Raw genomic sequence first — 26957 nt, forward strand, 5'->3', positions numbered from 1 at the left:
CTTTGTTGTGGTATATAATATTGATATATTTCCCTCTTTTGTTGTGTACTCTAATAAACTCATCCAGGAATCAAAGGACAGAGCCGGTCACTAGATTAGACATAGAGGCCAGATAGTGGTGGCACACACTCTTAATCCTATCACTTGGGAGGCAGAGATCTGTCTGGATCTCTGTGAGTTCAAGGCCACATTGGGAACAGAGTCAGGTGGTAATGGTACACACCTTTAATCCCAGCACTTGAGGTCTCATTCCTTTGCTTGGAAATCACACACACCTTTAATCCCAGGAAGTGACATGGCTGGGTGGAGAATGGCATATAAGGTGTGAGGAGACAGGAACTAAGCAGCAGTTCAACTGAGACCCTCAGGGGTGAGGACTCAGAGTCTTTCAGTCTGAGGATTCATGGACACAAGATCGGCTGAGGAGTTGGCGAGGTGAGGTTGGCTGTGGCTTGTTCTATTTCTCTGATCTTCTAGCTTTCATCCCAACATCCGGCTCTGGTTTTTTTTTATTAATAAGACCATTTAGCAATTTGTGTTATACATGATGGTGTCTAAGAAGGCCAGAGAAGGTTCTGGAGCTTTCACTCACAATAGCTGCTAATAAGACCTTACCTCTCTACCTCTGCTGTGTCCACCCAGACCAAGCTAGGAGCCTGGATCTGGACCTCACACTGCAGGAATAATGGGACCTTTTTAGTCTCCTTACACTGGAGAGTGGTGCTGTCACAAGACGTTGTTGAAGAATCACTACTTCTATCCAGCAATAATACAGCCACCCTAATAGTGGTGTCTGTGGAAACCACATGAGGAGCCCAAACTCCTACTCATGCCCAGTGGAAACAAGAAAGCCTTCCAACTCGATGTCAACAAAAATGGGTCATTGTGATTCTTTCTCGTGTGGCCTTATACCCTTCCAGTCCCCCAGAGTAATGCTGCAGAAAGGTGGCCATCTAAAACAGGGTTTAAATAAGATCCAGAGTCTTGTAATGTTAAAAAAAAAAAATCTGAGTTTCAGTTGAAAAATCACTCCTCATGCCCAGAACTAGGAGGATTTCAAGAAGTATAAAGAGACCATCAAAAGTTGCCACCAGACCCAGCATCACACACACTTGAAACGTGAAAAGGTAGAAAACTTCTGGATGCACTGGCACATGACTTTGATCCCAGCATTTGGCAGGGAGAAGCAGGCAGATCTCTATAATTTTAAGGCTAGCCTGATCTATATAGTGAGTTCCAGGCCAGCCAGAGCTTCATAGTGAGACCCACTCTAAAAATATAATTAGAATGCTGCACCAGAGAAGTAGACGAGGCAAAGAAGAATCAAACAGAAATTTTAGCAATGAAAACACCATCACTGAAAAGGAAAGGTCAGAAAATGAGTTCTGTACTAGAATGAAGCAAACAGAGGAACATAGGAATAGGGAAGGTGTCAGTGAGTGGCATAATGATAGATATAATAACAAAAATTACTCCAAAGAACAGACAGAAACTAGACTAAAATTCCTGGAAAGACTTCAGAACAAAAATTTTAAATCATGCAGTCAGTTTTTTCTTAGTTTTTGAGCCAAGATCTCACCATGTAAAAGTGGCCAGCCTGGAACTCACCATGTAGACCAGGCTGGCCTCAAACTCACAGAGATCCACCTACTTTTGCCTTCTGAGGGTTGCAATTAAAGGTATGTGCCATCATGCCAGGCTAGATTATGTTACAAAAGAACTGAAAAGGAAACTGAACAAGTAATGGATGCAAAGTTTACAGACTCAGCAAGCAGCATGGGACAGGGGGATGGCTCTGTCAGTAATGTGTTTGCCACGCAAACATAAGGACTCAAGTATAATGCCCAGAACCCATGTAAGAAGAGCCTGGTGTAGAAGTGTACTCCTGCAATCTCAGAAGTGGAAAGGTAGAGATAGTCCCTGACATTCCTGGCTAGCCAGCCTAACCAAATCAACAAGCTCCAGATTAGATGAGTGACCCCATCTCAAGTAATAAAGTGGAAAGCATTCAAGGAAGATGTCAGGTATTGAACTTTGGCTTGTGTGTGTGTGTGTGTGTGTGTGTGTGTGTGTGTGTAAATCAAGAGAATTTAAGTAAATGCTATAGACATACTGTAATTAAACTTCTGAAAAGGAAAAATAGAAAACAATTCTTGAAAGCAGCCTAAGAAAGAGAGAACTAAGATAAGAGGAAACAAGATTAGAATTGTAGCATGTTTCTCATTAAAAACTTCACAGACCATTGGTGTTTTTCAGGGATGAAGAAAAAGAATAATTGATACAGAAATCTACATCCAGTGAATCAAGACATTTTCAGATGAAGGAAAACTAGGAAAGTTGACTATAAACAGACATACCTTAAAAGAATAGTTCAAGGAAATTCCCTAAACAAACAAACAAAAACAAATTAGGAAACTTGAAATATCAGTAAAGAGAAAATGATAAGAAAAATAAAGAAGTGAAATGGATTCTCTCTTTCTCTTGATTTTTCTTAATTATAATTGAAACAAATTTTATAATATTGTTGCTGAGTCCTGACGGCTCCCTCAGGGGAGGGGGTGAGAAGGTGCAGTGACAGCAACACAGGCACCTGGAGTCCCTTGAAGGCAAACAGCAGACTCAATACAGGAAAGGCCTTATGTACCCTCCTTCCAGCACCCAGGCTGTGTGGTCATTCCTGATTGGCTAGGCACGATCAGGAACTCTGACATTGCCTGTTGCTAGGCCCTTAGGCAGACTCCAGGTTGGCTCATAAGGAAGTATGTTATGTGCATGCCTTGGCAACTGGTTTGAGCCAATTTCCTCAACACTAAAGGCCTGTCTTACTATAATAATATTGTTTAATAAAGTATTAAATTGTATAAATGAAATATTCAAAACAAAATTATTATGGGGTAAACAAGAGAAGTTAAACAAAGTAAAGTTTCTATATTTTACTCAAGTTGGCAAAACGACACTGCCAGTGACTGTGATGTTCTATGAACATAAACAACACATAGAAAAAATATTTTAAAAGCTCTGCAAATGGGGATAGAATGATAGCTCAGAAGTTAAAAAGTACTTCACACTCTTCCAGAGTACTCAAGCTCAGTTTTCAACACTCACAACAGGCATCTCACAACCACTTGTAACTCCAGCTCCAGGGGATCTGATGCCCATTTCAGCCCTCTTGGACTGTACTCACATGGCATGTGCTCACACAGATACATACACACACATTCACATCAATGAACACATTTTAGAGCTATGCAAAAAATATGCTAAAAACATTGTAGAACAATTAAAACAGAATTCTAGGGGAAAAGTTTATGTAACTGGAGTCAGAAAAGACAAGACAGAAATACCAAAACCAGAGGACAAGCAAGGTGAACCGACAGTGGCAGATTGAAGCTGTATTGGTTATTTTTCTTGTCACCAACAAAATATATGGCAGAAGTAACTTAAGAAAATAAGATTCATGCCGGGCGGTGGTGGTGCACGCCTTTAATCCCAGCACTCGGGAGGCAGAGCCAGGCGGATCTCTGTGAGTTCGAGGCCAGCCTGGGCTACCAAGTGAGTTCCAGGAAAAGGTGCAAAGCTACACAGAGAAACCCTGTCTCGAAAAAAAAAAAACAAAAAAAAAAAAAAAAAAAACAAAAAAAAACAAAAAAAAAAAAAAACAAAAAAAAAAAAAAAAGAAAAGAAAAGAAAATAAGATTCATTTTGAATCACTGTTTTAAAAATTTCTGTCTATCAAGTTGGGAAGGAATGGTTGTGTTCCATGGATAATAAAGTGTTGCAGAAACTTCACAACATAGCAGACCAGAAAATAGAGTATGGATCCAGAACCAGGAGTAAATCCTCTATTGATCTACTTTCCTGAGCAAGGCCCAACCTCATAAAAATTCTGAAGCAAAATGAGGACTAATTGATCAAAACATAAGCCTGTGGGAAATATTTCAAATTCAAACTGTAACAGAAGTGAAATATCAATACTGACACTGAATATAAGTGATACAAGTATCCTAGTCAAAAGACTAATTAGAAAATGTAATTCACTGCATGGTAGTGGTACATGCTTTTAATCCCAGCACTTGGGAGGCAGAATCAGGTGGATCTCTGTGAGTTTGAGGCCAGCCTGGTCTACAGAGCAAGATCCAGGACAGGCACCAAAACTACACAGAAAATCCCTGTTTCTAAAAACCAAAAGAAGGAGGAGGAGGAGGAGGAGGAGGAGGAGGAGGAGGAGGAGGAGGAGGAAGAGAAGAAGAAGAAGAAGAAGAAGAAGAAGAAGAAGAAGAAGAAGAAGAAGAAGGAGAAGAAGAAAATATAATTCAACTACATACTGTATGCAAGAAACTCACTTCAAATCTAATGGCATAGTAAGCTGAAAATTAAATCACAGGAAAATATAAATCATACAAATATTAATCAAGTAAAACAGATGTGATTATATTGGTACCAGAGATATTAGACTTCAGAAAAAAAAATTACCAGAGTCAGGGAAGGCTGTCATATAATGATAAAAATCCATCTTTTAAGAAAATAAGACTGATCCTAAATGTACATATGTGCCAACCACAGACCTTAAAAATATGCAAAGCAAACTCTGATAGAGCTTCCTGATCTGGTGACTCACTCCTGTAATCTGAGTTACTTAAGATGCTGGGACAGGAAAATCATGAGAGCTCATGAGTTTAAGATAAATCTAGTCAATAAAATAAAATTCTGTCTCAAAACAAACAAGCAAGCAAACAAAAAATGAATAGAGCCAATGGACAGTCGAGTCTATGATTTTAGCCTTTTACTTATTGATTATATTTTAGTAGGATATGTAAACATAAGCTATATAGATTTATTATATATAATTATTTACTTGACCTCAACAACACTTTCTCAATAATGGATAACAACAATTAGACTAAAGATCAGCCATGAAAGAGGACAATTCAGTAACACTATCAACCAGTATAGGCAAATAATCTTCTATACTATTTTAGTTAACACCAGCAAGATACACTGTCTTTTTGATTGCCATAAAAAACTTATCAAGGCATATCATATCCTAGAGCATAGAGCAAACACAGATACCCACCAATAAAAGAATTAAAGTACTACAGAATGTTTTCTCTAATCATAACAGAACAAACAAACTAGAAATTGATAATATAAAAATAAGAATTTTTCAAATACTTTGAAACCAAAACACATACTGCTAAATAATCCATGGGAAATTTAAAAATACATAAAAATAAAAAATACAGCATATCAACATTTCATTACATTAGTAAACCAACACTTGGAATTTTCTAGTGTTAAATGCAAAAGTTTTTTTTTTTAAAAAAAAGAAAAAGTCACAAATTTTTAAACCAAATTTTATCTTACCTTAGCAATTAAGGAAAAAAGCAGACTATGAAGAAAAAAATATTAAAAATAAGACCAGAAATGAGTGAAATTTAAGAGAGAAAAACTAGGGAATAATCACTGAGACAAAAGGCTAGTTCTTTGAAGATTGGTAACATCAGTAAACCTCTAATGTCATGGGAAGGAGAGGGGAGAGGGGACAAGAGTGGGGAGAATCACCACTTTCAGAAATTAAAAAGGGATAGCACTACACACTCCAAAGAGTTTATGAAAAACCTACATGCATGTGTTTAATAACTTATACATAATATACTAATTTCTGGATAAACACAAGTTATCAAGAAACAACTACTTTGAAAACGACTTAGAAAAATCCTGTAACTGTTAACAATAGTGAGTCTGTAATTTACATAGCTCACCCAAAGAAATTTCTAGATAGTTTCACTGAGAATTCTACCAAATGTTTAAGGAATTCACAGTTCTACACAATCTTCCTTAAAAATACAAGAGAATACTTGCTAACTCATTTCATGAAGCCTAGTATTATCTTGCCAAAGACTGTCAAAAAAGCAAACTATTAAACAATATCCTTTGGGATTATAGACACAAAATCATTATAATGCTATCAAAGGACTATGACTGTAGCTCAGGGTTAGGGCCATTGTCTTGCACTCACAAGGCCAATAGTTTGCTACCTAGTAAAGCAACACACACACACACACACACACACACACACACACAACTTCCACACTACATGAGAAGATTGGTACAACATGAACAAGGAAGTTTTTTTCAGCCCTTTATGTCTATAAAACATAAGCATATGTGAAATTATTGCATCAACAATCAATTGAGAAAATGAAAGCACAGTCCTTGTGGTAACACATGCTTGCATTCCTAACATTGGGAGCCTAAAACAGAAAGAGTAAGAATTGGAGGTCAGCCTGGCTAAATAGTGAGTTTCAGGTTATCTTGTCCTACATAGCATAAACCCATCTTAAACATAGATAAATAAATGCTTAAAAACAGAAAAGACTCCATGACTACAAAATTATTACTTTTTAATGTCATAATTTTATTAATTGTTTGAGAAGTTCATACACACTTACAAGGTATTTTGGTCATATTAACCCTCCACTCCACAGATACTTACTCTTTACACTTTAACCAGTTGTGAGGATCTATATCAAGCACCATCCACTGCATAAAGAAACATCTAGGGTGATGTCTAAACACTGCACTAATGTATGAGAATAAAGATGCAAATTTAGAGGGTAGTTTGACAATCTGTCCATTTAGCACCTTAAATCCAAGCAGAAAGTGGTTAGCTACCTGATAATATTCATGCCATAGTTGCACCAAGGGCAGATTATCCCATGTCAGCCTTTCTTTTGGCTCGCAGGGTTCACAGCTGGGCAAGACTGTTGATGACTCCTCACCACCTCACCCCTGCCCTGGGCAGCAACTTCATCCTCTAAGTACTATGAGAGGTTGGCAGCTTCCTCATCTTGATGAGTACCAACTTGACTTCTCCAAGCCCTATGACCAAAGTGTATGACATTTCAGCAATCAGATCTTACCATCAAGTACTGGTAGACAGCTAAAGCAAAGGCAATATCTTGTACTGTTTGAGGGGTTTCTGAGACACTGCTGACCAACAACTTGAGGAGAGATATCCCACATCTGGCACTAAACTTTTTATTTGAAAATTCTGAGGTTTCTGTGAGGAGCACTGTAGTAATGTGAATGAGAATACTGCACCACCACCACCACCACCCCACCACCCCACCCCACCCCACCCCCGCCACCACTGCCGCCGCCATATTGAATACTTGGTCCCTCATTAATAGAACTATTTGGGAAGGATTAGGAGGTGTGACCTTGTGGAAGGAGGTGTGTCACTGGAGGGTGGGCTTTGACTTTTCAAAAAACTTGTACAGTTCGCAGTGCTCTCTCTTCCTCATGTTTGTGGATCAAAACATGAATCCTCAGCTGTTCTTTTACTCTACCATCTTGGACTCTAAACATCTGAAACTGCAAGCCAAGTAAAATGCTTTTGTTTTATAAGTTGACTTTATCATGGTGTTTTATCACAGCAGTAGAAAAGTGACAAAGATAAGCATTATCCCCTATTTAAGGTAACTAACTAAACTCTTTTACATGAAAATATAGATACATATGTATATCTGTATATGCTTAAAAAAATAGTAAGTTTCTGTGTAGTTTTTTCAAGCATACTTAGTGTTAATTACCCTCCACCACCACCTTTCTCTTCTTCTCTACCTTCTCACCCCTCCCCCACTTAAACTTTTCTCCACTTTACCTCGAAGGTTATTGGACTGAAATCTTTATTTTGCCACAAGGACCTTTCTACTGCACTAGCTTACTCCATCATAGTATGAAGACTGAAAAGGAAATACAGTTTTTTGTTCTTTGAAATATCCCAATTATTAGAGGTAAATTACTAGATTTAGCCCATGTTCAAAGATCACACACTACAGGAGAATCTGAATATCAGGAAATGGGTACTATCAGGCTATCTACAGTCAGAATACCACATTTGGCCATTTCAAAACAAACTCCTGATAGTTTATCACCTCACCCATAGATATGTATCTCTAAGAGACAAAAGCATTCTTTTACATACCATTATAAAAGCTTAGGAAATAAAAAAAAAGTCAGGGCTGGAGAAATGGTTCAGCAGTTAAGAGTACTGACTGATCTTCTACAGGACTCTGGTTCAATTCCCAGCACCCACATACCAGTTTACAACTGTCTGTAGCTCCAGTTCCAGGGAGATCTGACACCTTCACAGACATGCAGACAGGCAAAACACTAAAGCTCATAAAATAAAAATAAGTAAATCTTTAAAAAAAAGAAATAAGAAAGTCAAATAATTTAAAATTAAGTAAGTTGTCTTTAATCAATATTAAAATTTTCTAGTTATTTTACATATGGCTAGACAGTTGGTTTGCTGAACTCAGGATTCAAGCAAGGTCTTACTTTGTATCTAACATGTAAGTCTCTCTCAGATCTTAAAAGACTCAGTGTTCTGGGCCTCTAATAATTCTTCCCTGTTGTGGGATAGTTTGATTGTACTCTGACACTCCCAAGTCTTATTGATAAATAGAACAATAGAAACTTAATTTAAACCTATATATTAGGGCTGCAGCAGAGACAGGGCATGGGATGGAAGTCCCACCAGGCTGCTGCCTGAGAGGCCAGTGGGGTATTGATTGTGAGTCTATGGGGCTGCAAACAATAATTAAAATATCAGTAGATTCATGTGCAGCCACTAAGCTGAAAGAAAAACATTATTTGGCATCCCACGTTGTGCGCCATATGTAGTCAAATTTTTCTTTGGGCCACCAGCTCACAAATAATGACAGGGAAAGGAAACAGGAGGTGTGAGATGGAAGAAAGGTAATGCCACATGACAGAATGTAGATTAATATAAATGGGTTAATTTAAGTTATAAGAGCTAGTGGGACAAGCCTAAGCTAAAGCCAAGCTTTCATAATTAATAGAAAGTCTCCATGTTGTTATATGTGAGCTGGCAGTCCAAAGAAAAATCCAACTACCCTTCCCTGCTTCCTTTCTTTTGTGTTCAGGTCAACATTATTTTTATTGCTTGATTTTTTTAAGGAAAACTACTTTCATTAAATTTTGAAGGTACTTGGTAATAAAAATTATGTTCTTTAATGGGTATTAAAATAGAAAATAAATATAAGGGTATGGTAAACATTTCAACACAGTCAAAGAAATGCCTAGACATTTTCTTATGTAAACATATACATTTTATTTTTTTTTTAAATTGATTTGGGCATGGTGGTGAAAGCCCATAATTGCAGCACTCAGGAGACTGAGGCAGTAGGATCATGAGTTCTAATCCAGTCAGAACTCTATGATGAGCACAAAAAGAAAGAGAGAGAGAGGGGAAAAGAGATAAAAATTGTCCTGTTACTACATTCACTTCTCTATTTCATTTATTCATTCACTAATACACTGTGAAGGTCTTCATGAAGCATACGCAGGTCTATTTGAATATACCTAAGGCTTCACGGTTTGCTTACACCATTACATATCTAACACATCCCTAACTGATGAACTTCATGCTAAAAATAAAGATAATAATAGTGTTTTAGGGTTTCTTTTGCCATGATAAAGCACCATGACAAAAAGCAATGTGGGGAGGAGAGGGTTTATTTCATCTTACATCTCTCAGATGCCCCTCCATCACTGAGGGAAGTCAGGGCTGGAACTCAAGCAAGGTAGGGACTTGGAGGAAGGAACTGAAGCAGAGGCCTTTGGAAGAATGCTGCTTACTGGCTTGCTCACTCAAGGCTTGCTCAGCCTGCTTTCTTATAGTGCCTAGGACCAGCAGCTCAGGGGATGGCATCACCCACAGTGAGCTGGACTCACCCATGTCAATTATCAATCAAGAAAATGACCCCCACAGGATTGCCTACAGGCCAGTCTGGTGAGGTACATTTTCTCAACTGATATTCCCTTTTCTCAAGTGACTCTAGTTTATATCAATTTGACAAAAAAAACTAACCAGCACAAATAGTAATTCTTATTTTACTTTTTTCCTTGAGACAAGGTCTCCTCATCTAGCCCAGACTGTCCTCAAACTCATGATCCTTCTGCTTAAGCCTCCCAAGTGCTGGGATTAAGTCCTGTGTCACCACATCTAGCCAACACCAACCAGTTTTGAGTGTCCTTACATGCCAAGTCAGGGTGGCCAGATGAAATAGAAGATATCGACTAAATTTAAGTCTTATATGGGTAACAAATAATGCTTAGGAAAGAAATATACTGGCCTTTGTCTAAATGGGGAGCTATTGGACAATGGCTACAAATTTCTATTTATAAGCTGAACAGGATCGAATGCACACCATGGGTGGAGATGAACATGTCAATTTGTGATGACTGTAATATAATGCCTACATATGCCAAGTCATTGTGTACATTGTCACAGAGTTGTAGTTGTTATTTTGGACCTTGATCCCGGTGTCGTAGTACTGAAAGGTGGTGAGACTGTTCAGAGGTGTGGGTTAATGGAAAGTGGATGTGGCATGACTGCCTCATGCAGGGACTGATGCTGGTCCAGCAGCATGGGTTAGGTCTTTTAGGAGTCAATCATGTCCCATGAGAGTGCAGTTGGGAAACAGAATCTGTTCTCTCCTGGCACTTCTTCCCTGTTCTCACAAATATCTCTTCTTCAAATGGTCAGTTCCATCCTTTTGTTTCTCCGTCATGCTGTATAGCCTGAGGTCCCTTATCAGATGTGCTGTTAGGACTTGCCAACCATCAGAATCTTGGCCAAATAACCCTCTTTTCTTTGTACATTAGCCAGTATGGGTATTGCAAAGTGACAAAAGATGAGCATAAGACTTGTCAATTAAATTTTTTTAAAGAAAATAAACTATGTTTAGTGGTCATGTGTATAATCCTAGCAGTTAGAAACTGAGGCAGGAAGACTGAGTTTAAGGACAGCCTGAGCTCCAGAGAGCAGAGAGAGAGAAAGCAAGAGAGAGAGACTTCCAAATAGATTACTGTTCCAGTAACAAAATTTCTAAGACAGTGGCTTAGTGTTACTGTCTTTTTTTCTCGTGTTTTTTTGTTTGTTTGTTTGTTTGTTTTGTTTTTGTTTTTTTTTGTTTTTTGGTTTTTCGAGACAGGGTTTCTCTGTGTAGCTTTGCGCCTTTCCTGGATTTCACTCTGTAGACCAGGCTGGCCTTTTTTAATTCTAAGAAAAACTCCTTTCCAAAATAAAGCTGTTTTCCCACTCTATGAGGTTTTTTTGTTAGAAGCTCTCTACAGTATCAATCAGGTGATCAAATTTATCAGTTCACCCTTTTCTAAAATCATTATGAACTCTTCAAAGTTCATCAAGCCTGTTTGGGGAGTAACAGCTAATAAAGCTTTTGTTTCTCTGTGATCCCTTATTTAGTGTTCATCCTCAAAATATTTCCAAACCAGAGAAAACCCTTCTTAGCCTATACTTTGAGAACTAGATTGTGAATCTGGCTTCATGACAGGCTAACATCTGAGCATCTTTCTGTGGGTAACACTGGTGATCTCCATTTCATAAAATTAAATATCATATAAATATTCCTGCATATTTTAAGGAAAATAACAAGGAACTAAAACCTTCCATTAGAAAAGCCTCAATATCTGAAGCAAGCAGCCACATCCCTTGTAATGGCAGATAGTCATTTAGTATGTTAGAGCTTCCATGACAAGTTAGGGACTGAATGGCACTTGTATATGTATTATATGTAATATATAATATATAACTATATATTATATATAATTATAATATATTGTGTATATATTGTACATAATTATATATTATACATCACATAATATCATATCATATCTTACATTATATTATATATATATAATGTTTTATATACTAACTATGCAGACAGATGAGAAGAGTCCAATTTTCATTTGGTTGAGGCACAGCAATCTTTCATGTGACATTTCCTAAAGTTCTTGTAAGGTTTTCATATGAATTGTTTTTAAGGGATAGCTTGAAACTCCATCTTTAAATCAAATTATCCAAGAGCAGGGCAAATAGGTTTTTGTTGTGATTCAATACATTCATCTAGAATTTATAATATTAAAAATTGAGTGAGAATTTATATTTGTTTCTGCTTAGTTTTGCCTGGTCAGTGGTCCTAAAATTATTCATTGACCAATGTCTAATTTCCTCATAGTGGTACCCTTCATCATGTTAACTTAGCTAAAACATGTGCTTCTCATTACTTTTCCTCAACAAGAATGTCTTAGTTAGGGATTTCTATTGCTATGAAGAGACACCATGACACAACAACTCTTATAAAGGAAAACATTTGATTGGGGTGTCTTGCTTACAGTTCAGAGATTCAGTCCATTTCATCATGGTGGGACATGGCAGCATGCAAGCAGACATGGTGCTGGAGAAGTAGTTGAGAGTTCTATATCTATATCTTGTAGGCAACAGGAAATGGTCTGAGAGTCACACTGAGCAAAGCTTGAGGAGAAGAGACCTCAAAGCCCACCCCCACAATGACATACTTCCTCTACCAAGGCCGTACCTACTTGAACAAAGCCACACCTCCTAATAGTACCTCTCCCTTTGGGGGCCATTTTCTTTCAAACCACCACAAAAAGTAACTTCCAAACTGTTAAAATTATTAGACATTCTATGATGAAGACTACACAGCATCAAGTCAGATTTTATTCCTGAAATGAGAGAGTTAATGTTCTAATGTTTATTCCAAAAAGAAAAACAAAAAGTCATTGACAAAACTTTTCCCTTAAAAGATGATTACCTGTGTTTACCTGAGTTATCCTTAAAAGTCAAATTGGAATCTCTTTATCTCGTCATCATATTTTATTTGTCGAAGATTGACATTTGTTAATAGTTTCTATAATTCACTCTAAAATTATGCATGAGTGACAATTTGTGTGGGTCTTTGCCATTTCTCATCTTTAGCTATTTCAGGATTCTTATAAGAGACTACGTAGATGAGAAGGATTAGCAAAGTTGGAGAGCTGGGTAGAGTGGTGCCTGTAATCCTGGCATGCAGGTGCAGGAGGCAGGAAAATCATGAGTACAAAGCCAGCCTGAGGCATATAGCTAGCCCCCCCCCTACTACTCCCCTCTTCAAAACAAAAGAAAAAGAAAAAATAACGAGAGAGGGGAGAAAAGAATAAAAATGGGGAAATAAGTTTAGTTCACTGCCTGTTGTATAGTTTATGGTCCTTTTTATTAGCTCAGTTCTTTTACTGGAATCACATTGGTTCTCAACCTGGGGTCATGACCCCCTTGGGGGGGTCACATATCAGATATCTACATTACAATGTATAACAGTAGTAAAATTACAGTTATGAAGTAGAAACAAAATAATTTTATGGTTGGGGATCACCACATATGAGGAACTATATGAAAGAGTCTTAATATTAGGAAGGTTGAGAACCACTGATTTAGAGGAAAGATGTGCTCTTTTCAAGAAATTGAAAATGATGGGTTAGTGAGGAACTCTGACATGATTCCAGCTTTTGGTTTTCTATTTCCTCTTTGTTTCGTGTTATTATGGGCATACCTACATTCCTTCTGTCTTTTGTTGTAACAGCTGAAAACCTGAGATTAAAACATTAAGTGTATTTCCAAACCTACTAGGCAGTAGGGTGAGACAGCTGTGAATGTGTTGGCTCAAGTGATGTAATTGTCACTCTCATCAAAGGAATTGCCTCTCATTAGATTTAGCTCCATTCTCGATAAGACATCATCATAAATATGATATAGGATTCATTTCAAAAGATCAGACCTATTAAATCAGTACTGGAGACTGCTGGAAGATATAATTTTAAAGTACATTAAACACTCTTAAACACACGACCTTTCTTCCCCCAGATACCTCTGAGAAAATGTAATTAAAATGTCGTCTGTTTTTTTCTAAGGAAAAACTCATCAGATCTTTACAGCATTAGAATATTGCATACCACAAGTGTTTGACTTTATTCCATCAGATTCAACATTAAGTGCATAGTACTTATGTCTGCTTATAATGGAGAACCTGAAATGTGTGAAGACATGCTTCAAATGATGAAGAAATTGTAAATGCATTTAGTTTGAGGGGAAATAGACTATCTGCTAATTGCTTCAAGAATTGAGTGATTTGGAAGACCTCAGGAGAGGCTTCATTTCTCTGATTTGCATACACTTGGCTCCAGCTACCTGGCTTACTGTAAATGCTTTGATGATGTTGTGTGTGGAGTGTTCCTCATCAGCACCAGAGATTGAGAAGGATTCTATGGCTCTGGGGACCAGAGGAATTCTTCCCTCTAAAGAAGCTGCCCCTTGTTGATATCCAGCCCTTAGGAGAGCAGACTTCATGTTATGACAAATGATCTAGTTGTCTGAATCCATTGTTTTATTGTTATTATTATCAATAATTAATTGGCATAATTTTCATGATAAAGCCAGTTAATATAGCACTTCAGCTCTTGTGGAGATTTTCTCTTAACCAGGCTAATATAAAACCTAGGAAAAAACTGACACTATTATTTTTGTTTCCTTTCAGAGATTTTTAACACCCAACAATGTTAATAACCAAGGACTCTTCTGGCTGCAAAATGAAGTGGAAAGGTGGCTTGTAGCCTGACTTTCACACAAGTTGAAAATGCAAACTCTTCTGAAGGGAATGAATGGTGGAGGAATGACAAAATAGAAAGAAGGGGCAGAGGACAATAGAAACACTGAAACCATGTTCCCAGACGGTGGGAACAAGGAGGAGCTTCAGAAGAGAATAAAATCAGATGGGAAAGGAAGACTCGAACTGGGGAGGAAGAAGTAAGGGCAGAGAAACTGAACAGGGAGAAGCAAGCATAAAAGATGGAGCATGGAGAAGAAGAAAAAGGAAGAGCTACAGACACACAGTGAGTGATACAGATTGCACATTAGACTACTTTACAAAATAAGCCCAATGACCAAGTCCTTGTGTTTGCCACAGTTTACCTATGGACTGCGACCAAGCTCCAACTCCACGTTCTGATGCATGAATTCTTAACTTCATAAACCTGTGTCTTCCATTTTGAGACCATTAGTGGGGCTTTAGAGGATTAACTACCTCTGCCCACAGCGTACAAAACATAATCTTTACAATTTAAAAATCATCCTACAACCAGAGTCTCTGGGCATATATAAGGGTAATCAAAATGTTAGGATTTTTCATTTGTCTTGAGTACACAGCTATGATTTTAAACCATACAAAGGGTTACTGTGCATGTCAAAGATAAGATGCAATTTAAAAATTACAAGATTCATAAGGTTAGCTTTCATTTCACAGAAATCTGTTCAATATGAATATAAAATGAATAAAATATAAGGTCATCAGAAAAAAATCATCCTGTTTTCATGAACCTTGATCATATAATAGACATTACATTTGCTACTGAAATGTGAATGAAAATAGAATTCTAGATAAGTTATTAATCATAATTAGAATGACTATGACAGGTCTGCCGTGACAAATACTTAACAAGAAGTAAGAATGCTTATTCATAACAAACCTCTTAATTCATTAAATTCTTCATTAAAAGGGCAACCTCTTAATAAGTTCAACATAAAGTTGGTATAACACGCTATTTGCATTTCTCTCTTTTTATTTCCATTTTAGGGATGTATTATTAACAAATTGAGATAAATCACTTAAAACATATAATTACTTGGATATAGTGGCATAGTAATTCCCTAAGCAATTGCATGGTTATAAGTTGTCAGTGTGCATATTAATCCATCATCCCACCAGCCTCATCTTCACTGATTTGCTACTCGCTGTTAGGAAAACAGATTAAGAAGCACATGCTGCCCTTCGCTGAAAGTTTCATTGAGGCACAAGTAGGACAAACACTGCTTTCCAATTAGGATCCCGCTGTTTGCCAGGACTTGACAATGACTAATTACAGTCCTAAACGACTTATTATGTCTGAATGCATGATTATTTATAAATACATTTTAAGAGCTGTGTGAAATCATCATTCCTGGTTTTAAATGGGAAAGGCTACTTCTGTGCAAAGGGCAAAGACCTGTTGAACACCTTGAGGGCAAAGGAAAGAAGTCATGTTTAGTGGCAGGGTTTGCTGAGGCTGGCATTACCTCATGATGGAGGAGAAAGTAAGTAGTTTCTGATCATGAAGTGTTTAGAGATTCGGTGCTAGGGTTGTTTCTCAGCCCTTCTGACTCCAATCTTAACATAGGATTTGGGGAGGCGTTCACAGCTCTTAAATATGAAGTTGCCTTAAGCCTCTTTGGAAAAAAAGTATAACATTTTATTTATTTGCTTATTGGTGTGTGTGTGTGTGCCCACGCACACATGCACGCATGCATACACACCATGGTATGTGAGTGGAATTCAAAGGACAGCTTTCAGAAGTGAATTCTTTCCTTCCACCACGTAGGTCCAGGTCTTTAGGCTTGTGGGCACTGCCTAAATTTGTTAATTGACCGTCTCACCTGCACCTTCTTAGGGCTATGAGAACTGAAATGTATATAGCCCTCAAACTGGTGCCCTTGGACAGTGTGAACACGGAATAAGTGTTACTTCTCACTGCTCATCTTGCACCTCACTGAAATATCAAGTATGAGCTGTGTGGCAGGTTCTGACAGGGAAAAAAAAATAAGACATAATTTTAAAAGACATAACTGTAGAATCTGGAAATGTTTGGGGAAGTCATTTGGTCACTGATTATTCATTGTCTAGGTAGTCACTGCAAATAAAACGAAGACCACGTCCAGCTGCTGAAATGGGCCCCGCAGCACAGTAAGTCAAATGGGTGGTAAAAATGGAGCAAAATAAGGCCTGGAGACATGGTTCCAGGGGATCCCACACTCTCTTCCTGCTTCCTCAGGCAACTCCACACATATATACACGTAAATTAAGATAATAAATCTTTAAAAAATAGAGCAAAGCGGAGTTCTTAAGTCAAAAAATGTTAAATTTTCAAAAATGTTCTAGACACATGTGAGTAGAAAAACTATCATGTGAAATAGCCTGCCTGTTCAACATAAGTTATCAAGTCTCATCTTTTAAAATGTTTTTGCACACCCATATGACAAACTACAGGAGCCCCTACTGATGTCTACCTTTGTGTCCATGCTCTTACGAAATCCTCTGCCAGGCATGGAGGCAGAATTTGTGACTCCTTTCTAGTAAATGAATTATGGCAAAGATACTGAACCCCAACTTCTGTGCCATGACTTTAGGTTATGCAGGACTCCATCTTAGCACATTAAAGTGGATAATGAAGCAAATGGTCATATTGCAAGAACCTAGAACCTAAAGGTCACTTCAAGAGATCAGCTAGCAAATGTCCCCAGTCACACAGCTACAAACAAATAAATTCTACTATCATCTGCATGAGATTGAAATCAAGTACTTTCCCAGTTGAACCTATAGATGAAAACATATTCCGTCTGATATCCTTGATGGCAATCTTGTGAATCTCTGAATGAAAAAGCCAGTAGGTTATGGCCAACTCCCAACTCTCTAGAACTGCCACCCAAGCCACTGTGTGACAATTTCTTCATAAACATAGACAAATATTAATTCCAATAGTATTAAAAATGCCTAAAGAAACAATATGGGGGTGGCGAGATGACACTGCGGGTAAACCGCTCCCTGCACAAATATGAGGCCCAAGTTCAGATCCCCAGCACCCACTGCCTAGCACGGCAGTTCACGCCTGTAATCCCAGCACTGTGAGGCTGAGACAGGCAGGTCCTGGAGGGACAGTGAGCTCACTGCCCAGCCAGCCTAGCTAAACTGAAAAGCTGCAGGTTCAGTCACAGACCCTCTCTCGAAAAGTAAGGCGGGGAGAAACAGGGGAAGACGACGATGTTGACCTCTGGCCTCTGCACACACATGAGCACTGCACTGCGCGCACACACATTTAAAAAGACAATATGGTCCTTAGCTTGTCTGCAAACTGAAAAGTTACTATAAAGGAGTTATTTAGTGTGTTCTCCTCACGTTTAAAGGAGAAAAGATGTATATAAACTCACAGAAATGCATCAGTAACATGAAAAATGACTCAAAACCTTCCCAAAGAAATGAACATTCAAGTGTTGAGTGTGTCCTGCCAGCAAATAGATTGACATGCTGTGTAATCTACAAATTAAAAGCTATTTCATTATAGTCCAGGATATTTGTCATTATAGTGGTTTATCTCTCTCCCCCTCCCATCCACCCCCTTGTGTGTGTGTGTGTGTGTGTGTGTGTGTGTGTGTGTGTGTGTGTGTGCTTGTGTGAACATGCAGCACTTAAGCTCGAGAGTCCGATGTGGAGATGACTACTATAATGGGTAAATTTTAACAAAGTGAAATAAAATAAAAACTTCTCACAGAAAACAAGATCAAATTTATGTACCTTTGAGATACAGAAAGATATCAGTAATCTACAGAAAGACCCCCACAAAAAAATGTATACATAAATTAGTCCACAACAATATTAAAACTTTCTTCTGCTTTTCAAAACATGCAGTTAACAAAATGAAAAGACAGATCCTCCTCTAGGAGAACATAGTCGTGACTCATGTGATTGACTAAGGGCTTGTTTTCACAACATACAAAAAGCATTTACAAATCAACAAGAAGGAAAACAATCCAGTAACAGTTTCCTGTTACTGACTGTGGTGGTTTGGAATGAGAATGGCCCTCATAGGCTCATTTATTTGAATGCTTGAAACCTAGTTGGTGGACTATTTAGAAAGGATTAGGAGGTGTGGCCTTGTTGAAGGAGGTGTGTCCAAGGTGTGGGCTTTGCAGTTTCAAAAGCCCACAACAGGACCAGTCTCACTCCCTTTATGCCTCAAACTTTTGGATCGGATGTAAACTCTCAGCTCCTGCTCCAGTGTCATGACTACCTGCCACCATCCTCCCCATCTTGATGATCATGGACTCAAGCATTCAAACTGTAAGTGAGCCTCCAATTAAATGCTCTCTTTTATAAGTTGTATTGGTCAACAGAACAGTGAATAAGACATTGACAGTTCCAGTCTTATCCAGAGTTCTCTACTGGGTTCGCTTATAGAGGGATTAGGCATCAGCCTTTTCTAGTATGCTAAGTCACACTAGGTTTCTATTCTCTTTTTAATTTAAAATTGTTGTATTAGTTCTTCTCCAATTTTCTTTTTGCTCTTATGATTTCAGGAATTCTTTGTTCCTTTTAAGAGAAAGTAGAGATAAATGAACCTGTGTTTACCTAGCTCATAAGTGCCCTCAACAAAATATTTAATGCCTTTGTCTATCTACCTGTCTGCCCAAATATTATAATCTCCTCATGATCAGTAAAGTTATTTGATTATCCTGTCTCCATTGCTCCACAGACACTGGCAATGTGATACCTTTAGTTAACTGAAGGAACAACTGTCCATTTGAGGCACGTGTGTATAATGTCCTCTCCACATCACAAGTTTGGCAAGAGCCAGGGTCTTGCAGGCATTGCTTACCAAAACATCCTTGTTTTCTGGGATGAAACTCAGTGATGGAGACTTACCTAGCATGCACAACACCCCATCTTCAGTGGCAGTACCACAAACTAAATAAAAATTAAACAAAGCACCAGGAACATTTGGCTAAAATCAGGTGTAGATTTCGTATTGTTCAAAATAACATCTAGTTATAGTAGATGTAATAAACTATGTAAGGATGAATGAACAGATTAATGTTTATGTTTATAAGCCTCAGAGTACATATCATATTTTCTGTCATATTTACTAATTATGTAATTAGCAGGAACATATACATTATATGTAAAAGGGTTGTAGAAACTTAATCATATCTACCAATGAAAGCTCCATTCACTGCTTCTCAATTTCTGAGACTCCATTTATATGCATTATCATTGTAACTATTTAGACACTACTGGAGTCCTGAATGATAAGAACCAATTCAATCAGTTCATTAGCTTGATTCAAATAATTAGACATCAACTGGTCCAGAGCAACAATTCAAAAAAGGGAAGAAAAAGAAAGAAAGAAAGAAAGAAAGAAAGAAAGAAAGAAAGAAAGAAAGAAAGAAAGAAAGGAGGAAGGAAGGAAGGAAGGAAGGAAGGAAGGAAGGAAGGAAGGAAGGAAGGAAGGAAGGAAGGGCAAATGACTCATCATTTAGATATAGTCATAGATCTACTCTATTGAGCATTTGAAATCCTTATCTAAGTCAGACAAGTGTGATTTCAGCATCTACCACAGGCTGATGGAGCACATCATCTCAGCTACTCTAAATTTCATTGCCTGATTGCTGCTAAGATTCCCACCCCTTTCACCAACTTTCTGCAAGCCTTCTCCATGAATTTCTTCTGAAATTTCTCAGAAAAATGAGGGAACAGCTTGTGAGCACCTTGAGTCCGTATTAAATCTCATTCAATTGGACCCCTTTTAGAAAATAATACACTAAATCCCATTTCATTATTCACACATATAAGTCTTCAAAAGACAGATTTTTAAAAATGATTTAAATATAGCCAATAAGTTAAAAATTCCTAAACACAGCTGGTAAAATGGCTCAGTGGGTATTGCTTTGCAAGCCCTACAGGTAGAAAACTGACTGACTCCCAAAAACTGTCCTCAAATCTCCACACATGCTGAGTGGCACACATGCACCTGTGTATACACACACACACACACACACACACACACACACACACACACACGCACACACACACTAATAATAATAATAATAACAATCAATTTATTTATTTATTTATTTATTTATTTTGAGACAGGTCTCACTATGTAGCCCTGGCTGTCCCGGAACTCACTACATAGAGCAAGCTGGCCTCAAACTCAGAGAGATTTAGTAGCCTCTGCCTCCCAAGTGCTATGTTTAAAGGCATGTGCCACCACTGCCAGGCTCAATTTTAAGTTCTTAAACACATTTTGCTTGATGTGGAAATGATGGCCAGCAAATGAACATTTAGAGAAGGCTCTTTTGAGAAACAAAGACATGCAGAAACCTTGCTCCCTTAAGTCACCACACTGGCACACTTAGCAGACAGCTCAGTTCTGCTCAGTCGGGTGAATTGGCAGCTAGGTCATAGTAACTGAGCTTTAAAGTTAGGATTCTGTTGGTTATGTTTTGCTCAACAATTGAGCTATGCGGAGTTTTTTAAAAATGAACAAGATCATGTTAGAGGTAAGTGAGATGGTTTAGAGCCCTAAACTTCTTACTCATGCAAACTTTTCTTCCTTTAGGGAATGGTTTCTTTAATCCCAAAGTGAACTTCTTACTGAATTTGACTGTGAGATTATATAGGATTTTTTTATATAGAATATTTTAATAGAATATTTATATAGAATATTTTTGTGTCAAGAACTGTCTGATACGATGACATTTACATGTCATTTTGACACTTGTGAAGATGAAGCCAGAAGATTACAAATCTGAGGCCGCAGTGAGCCACGTCATAAGACTCTGTTCATTAGGGAAAAAAAAAAACACCAAAAACAACCTTAAATTAATTCTCATTTTAACTCAAGGGCAAACCAAGGGCTCTCTCTTATCGCTGAGACAAACTCTCACATAACTCAGGCTGGTTTTGAACTCACTATGCATCCAAAAACATATCCTGAACTTTTGATCCTCCTGCCTCCACCTCCCCATTGCTGGGACTGGAACTCAGTGTTTCACGAATCATAGGCAAGCATCCCATAACTGAGCTATATCCCCAGCCTCCAGAGGGATTTACAATCTAAGAGCCGTGTCTCCCACACTTGAGCTTCTGTTAGGAACCAGCCCTATTTGGTTTGGGACTAGATTGTGCTCTCAAAGTTCTTTGTCACATCTGCTCCCTTAGGGTTTATTTTAACTTTATGGCAATTTCCAGCATGCAAGAAAGCCTTTTGTCTTAAATGCTTTCCTGCAATCTAGGGTACCACATTTGTACCTCAGTTAACGCATGTGGTTGCTTTCTCGGTTGATTTTCAATTTCATTTTTAGAGAGAATCTTTTGGGGTTCGCTACTCTGACGCGCAATATCCAGAAGCTGAGGTAGAAATGATGAGCAAGTTGGTTTTGGTTGGAGAAGTCTCGGTTTATAAATGTCTCAGGTATTTCCAATAAATTGGAGGTCACCACAAAGGAACTTAGAGTAATAAATGCAGCCTCTGAATACGCACACTCTCTGCCCAGCAGGGAGCCTTTGGGGATCATTTGTCTGCTGGTCATTATCTTGTCTGCATTATTCAACAGCTCTGTTCTTGCTCAATGGGCTTCAGAGAGCCTTTAACAGCTGCAGCATCTTCCAATTTTTACTTAAGTTCTCTTTTTGAAAGGAGAAGAAAGCCAAGATTAAAAAAGAAGAAGAAGAAGAAAGAAAGAAAGAAAAAGAAAAGAAAGTGTCTTTAATCGCTAAGAGCTACCTGCGTGCCTGCATCCACACCAGAGCTGTGTCTGCTTGCCTCTTTCACAGCAGCTGTATCATTGTTATATTGTAGTATTTGGAGGACCCAGAGAGAAAGCCTCCATTTAAACACTAAGAATACGAAGACTAAAAAAAATAATAATAAAACAACCACCCACACCAAATAATAGAACAAAAAAGGTAAATATAAATGCTGGTTTCCTGTGAGCAGGAAGCTTAATCTCTCTTTAAACCTACTGTCCTATCAAAAGAGAATATCTTTGAAGAGGGGAGAGGAGGTGTTTTATTGGTCTATCCAGCATTTGATTTGTTTCAATTAGGACTTGTTTAGCTGATTTCAAAGTAAGCTATTTTTCAAAAAAGTTAGGATTAGTCATGGCTCAATTGAATCATAACACTCTCTTGAATCTAAAAGCTCTTACGGTAAATGAGACAGAGAATGGTGCTTTCTTTGTGAATCTGATGATGGATAAAGTAAGATAGTTTTTCAGAGACTAGAAGCAGAGAACCCACTTTCAAAAATAGAGGTGTGTATGGCCAGGAATGCTAAAGATGTCTGGTACGAATGGATTGAGCACAGATTAAGGTATCAAAGAAGCTAATGGGAGGATGTCAGGGATTTACCAAATGCTAACTTCACTTAACTTATCTGAGGGTCAGAGAACTAGTGAAAACTTTCTAATCAAGACTATGGGGCACTGTTACCAACACTTCATGGTAAAGAATATTAAAAATCCCAAGGTGGAAGGAAGACATCCATCCATAAAGCAACATCTAGAATGAATCAGCACTGGTGTGTCTCATACAGGACATATCCCTAAGGGGATACTGTGATTTGTAACTAATGTAAACCATGCAGTTTTCTATAAAGCTATATTTACACCTAATATGTGCTCAGGGTGGGAGTGGGGAGAAACACTTGCAGACAAAATAAAGCTCCTTTAAATTTGCTCCTATGGCCCTCTGAATTTGATCAAGAGAATAAAGTCTATGAAGGTTACCGTCCACATATAATAGTAAGGAGCTGCAGTTTCTTAGCATTAGCTCATCGCATTAAAAGGCATGGAGACTTTGAGCACCACCAGTTTTGATCAGATTAAGAGCCTTAGTTTTGTCCCAGTCTCAGCCCGCAGCTTGTTAGCCACCCAAAGTCTGAAAGCAGTCTTTAAAGTGTCATAGAAATGCTAAGTAGTCTCAGGCACCTGAACAATGCCTGACATCCAAGGAAAATGAAAGGCCATCTCAACTATCAGGATGTTTGTTACTTGGGGAGGAAAAATGGAGATAATTAACTCAATCTGTGATTGGAAATATGTAAATAAAGGCCTGAAACTTTTATCCAAATCCTTGATTCCGTTTTATCTGCACATTAAGTGTTCCTAAAGCAAATAAGACCTCTGTCACTGGCTCTTTAAGACTTAAGAATGTCAGCACAACAAAACTGTAAATGCTGCACACACACACACACACACACACACACACACACACACATCCCCTTCAAAATCATTTTCTGAACTGATAAGCAGCCCAAAGTTGTTGCCCTTTAGTCTTTGAACTTCAGTTTGTGACAGTAGCTTTTGCTCTTGAGTGTCTGATTCCATGCTACCTCTGGCTTGTGAGTTAATTTCCTTCCTTAAAGACAACCTAGAAAAAGTCTCAAGTGCATGTTTTAAGTAGCCCCAGTCTTATGATGTAGATTCTGAAATTGTGTGAAAATAAGTTCTGGGTATGATTGGCTCATGCCTTTAATCACAACGCTTGGGAGGCAGAGGTAGAGGCAGAGGCAGGCAGATCTCTGAGTTTGAGGTTAGCCTGGTCTACAGAGAGAGTTCCAGGATAGCCAGGGCTACACAGAGAAACTCTGCCTTAATAAACAAAACAAAACAAAAATTCTGTGTCTTGATTTTTTTGGTTTCTTTGTTTGTTTTCGTTTGTTTAATTTCACTACAACTTGAGTCTCAGGTTTCTACTGTTAGGGTAAAAAGAAATAGTCCTTTTTTTAAAATTTCCAAATTATCAATAACCTAGACAATAAGGAAACCCCAGACTATCCTGAATGTACTATTTATTCCCATAATTTCTTTTAAAGAAGAAAAAGCTTACAGTGTAAGAAAAGCTAAGCTGGCTGATTGTAATTACGGAGACAGAGCAATGCAGTAGATAGACAGACCCTTGGAAGGAACCCTGTGATGTGTGACTAAACCTTCCCTCCACAGTGCTCCCTCCCATCACTCTCTGACCTTCACCCCATCTCAGAAAGAAAGGGCTCTGGCGTCATTGAAACTGCAAGCGTTTTTGACCAATTACATTTCCCCACATCCTGCAGTGGTATCTGCTTCATTCCTACTTCAGTCAGCACAGGATGGTTAGAGGGACTTTAGGAAGGTGAGGAGAGATCATGGGACTGTCCTTGAGGCAGCTCGTGCTTCTTTTTGTCCTTTGTTTGTTTAGGTAACACTGGGGATGGAACACAAGTCTTGCACAAGCAAGCACTCTACAATTGAACTAACTATACTCTAGCCCTAGTTCATGTTTCTTTTCTTCTTCTTTTTTTTCAATTTATATATTTTTTTTCTGTGGCTAAATGTTTTGCCTATATCTTTGTCTGTACATCATGTGTGTGCAGTGCCTGCAGGGTCCAGAAGAGGGCATCAGATTCCCTGGACTGGAGCTACCATGCAGGTGCTGGGAATAGAGCATGGATCTTCTAACAGAACAGCCAGTGCTCTTAACAGCTTAGCCATCTCTCTATCCCCTGATGCTTTTAACTAATAACTTTGGGCAGAGAAGTATCTGTGTGTGAAACAAATTCTGTGTGTGTGTGTGTGTGTGTGTGTGTGTGTGTTGTTGTTGTTGTTACTGCTGCTGCTGCTGCTGCTGTTGCTTCAGGATTCAACCTAGGACCTGTGTATACTTGCCAAGCACTGTAACAATGACCTCTACCTACACCCAGAGAAATAAGTTGTTAATAAAACTTGGAATCACTACCTTGTTGATGAAAGTAGGTATCCCTACTACAAAGCTCAGAAGCTTGCATGGACCATTGACCACGGATCTTGCTAGGTATACTTCAATTTCTGGTCTATATGGTCATCCATATACTCATTGATAAAATACACTATTTTTAAAAAGGAACTCAGACACAAAACATGTATCTATCACATATCACACCTGCAGTCTGCAAACTGTTACCCAGGAATCAAATCCATCATGCTATGTGTTGGCTGTATAATATACAAAGTAAGACAATTTTATAGTTTTGCTTAGTTAAAGCTAATAAAAAGAAAAATATCATGTCCCATAAAATCAAATAAAACCCAAATTTATATCTACAGTAAAGTTTCATTGGAACATTGCTACACTTACTCATTTGCATATTGCTTTTGTACAATGTCAAAAGGGAGCAGCTGCCACAGACATCATCTGGTCAGCAACACGTAAAATAGTTATGATCTGGCACTGTACAGAAATAGTTATTGATCCTTGAGCTAGACTCAATGCTAAAATATATATATTTAGTTGTATATACATATATATGGATGTTTATACTTAAATATATGCATATATAAATGTTTATATTTAAATATATACATACATATATTTACAGCTAAGCAGTTATAGTTCCAAAGCGTTCTAGAATTTGAATACCACTGCTGAATTATTCATATAATTTAATTTCATTTCTCCCAAAGAAACATTATCAGAGCTAATAATTACTAAACTTATGATTACTAGAATAGTATGAAAATATATACTTCCTGGTTTTTTTATTTTTTGTTTTTACAATAATTTCTTTCTCTTTCTTCCCACTTCTTCATGGGTTTTATAAAATTGGTCTCTATAATAGGTGGGAAATTCCACAGCGCTCAGAAATCGTTGTTTTGAGTGTAGCTTCTCCTCAGGCAGCACCACGAGTTCTGTAATATGTATACTTTCCCAAACAAAGCTGCAAACTTGGCCACTGAAGCAGCTGTAAAAATGGAAATGCAATCACAGAAGGAGTTATCAGCCTTATGAATTGAGGCGCCTTGACACTACTTGACATTCATTCTCAATTACCAAGTTCAGGCTTCCTGCCTCCGTTGAGCAGCACTACAGAGTACTGCACACACATGAGTGGATGCTGGGCGGCCATGACGGCCTAAGGAGCCCGTTCTCCTCAAAGGGCTTGGCTCAGCCAACAAAGCTCTAAGCACTAAATTATGTTTGACAGCAGCCACCGGCTTTTAGAATGGATCTCACCTCTCTCTTTCCCATGTTTGTCTTTCAGTGAGAAACCACTCACATTTTTATTGCAGTCATAAAGTCTGTCGTGATGATAAAAATAAAAGGCATTTAACCTGTGCCTACGCACAGGAGCAGAGCTCTGAGTATAACTGCCTTCTCTTAGACTTTCTTCACTTCTAAGTTACAAGGTGCTGGTGGAAAGTTAGAGCGGGGTGCTATTGAATCTACGTAAGAGTCCAGGGTGTGGCAAAGAAAACCTCTCCCCAGAAAATCAATGGAAATGATATAAAGAGTAAAGAATGCTGAGTTTTATCCAGACGTGCATGTTTTTATTACAGTGTTTATAGTAACTTCAGGAATTATAAGATGCAGAAATCTCTATGGCTTCTTTGGAATCTGCCATTTCATAAGACTGTGCAATGTTAGAACCCCAAAGAATTTGTTTCAGAGAGTGTGCTAAACAAACATGTG

This window comes from Peromyscus eremicus, chromosome 1 (genome assembly GCF_949786415.1).
Source record: "Peromyscus eremicus chromosome 1, PerEre_H2_v1, whole genome shotgun sequence".
In the NCBI taxonomy this organism is placed as follows: Eukaryota; Metazoa; Chordata; class Mammalia; order Rodentia; family Cricetidae; genus Peromyscus; species Peromyscus eremicus.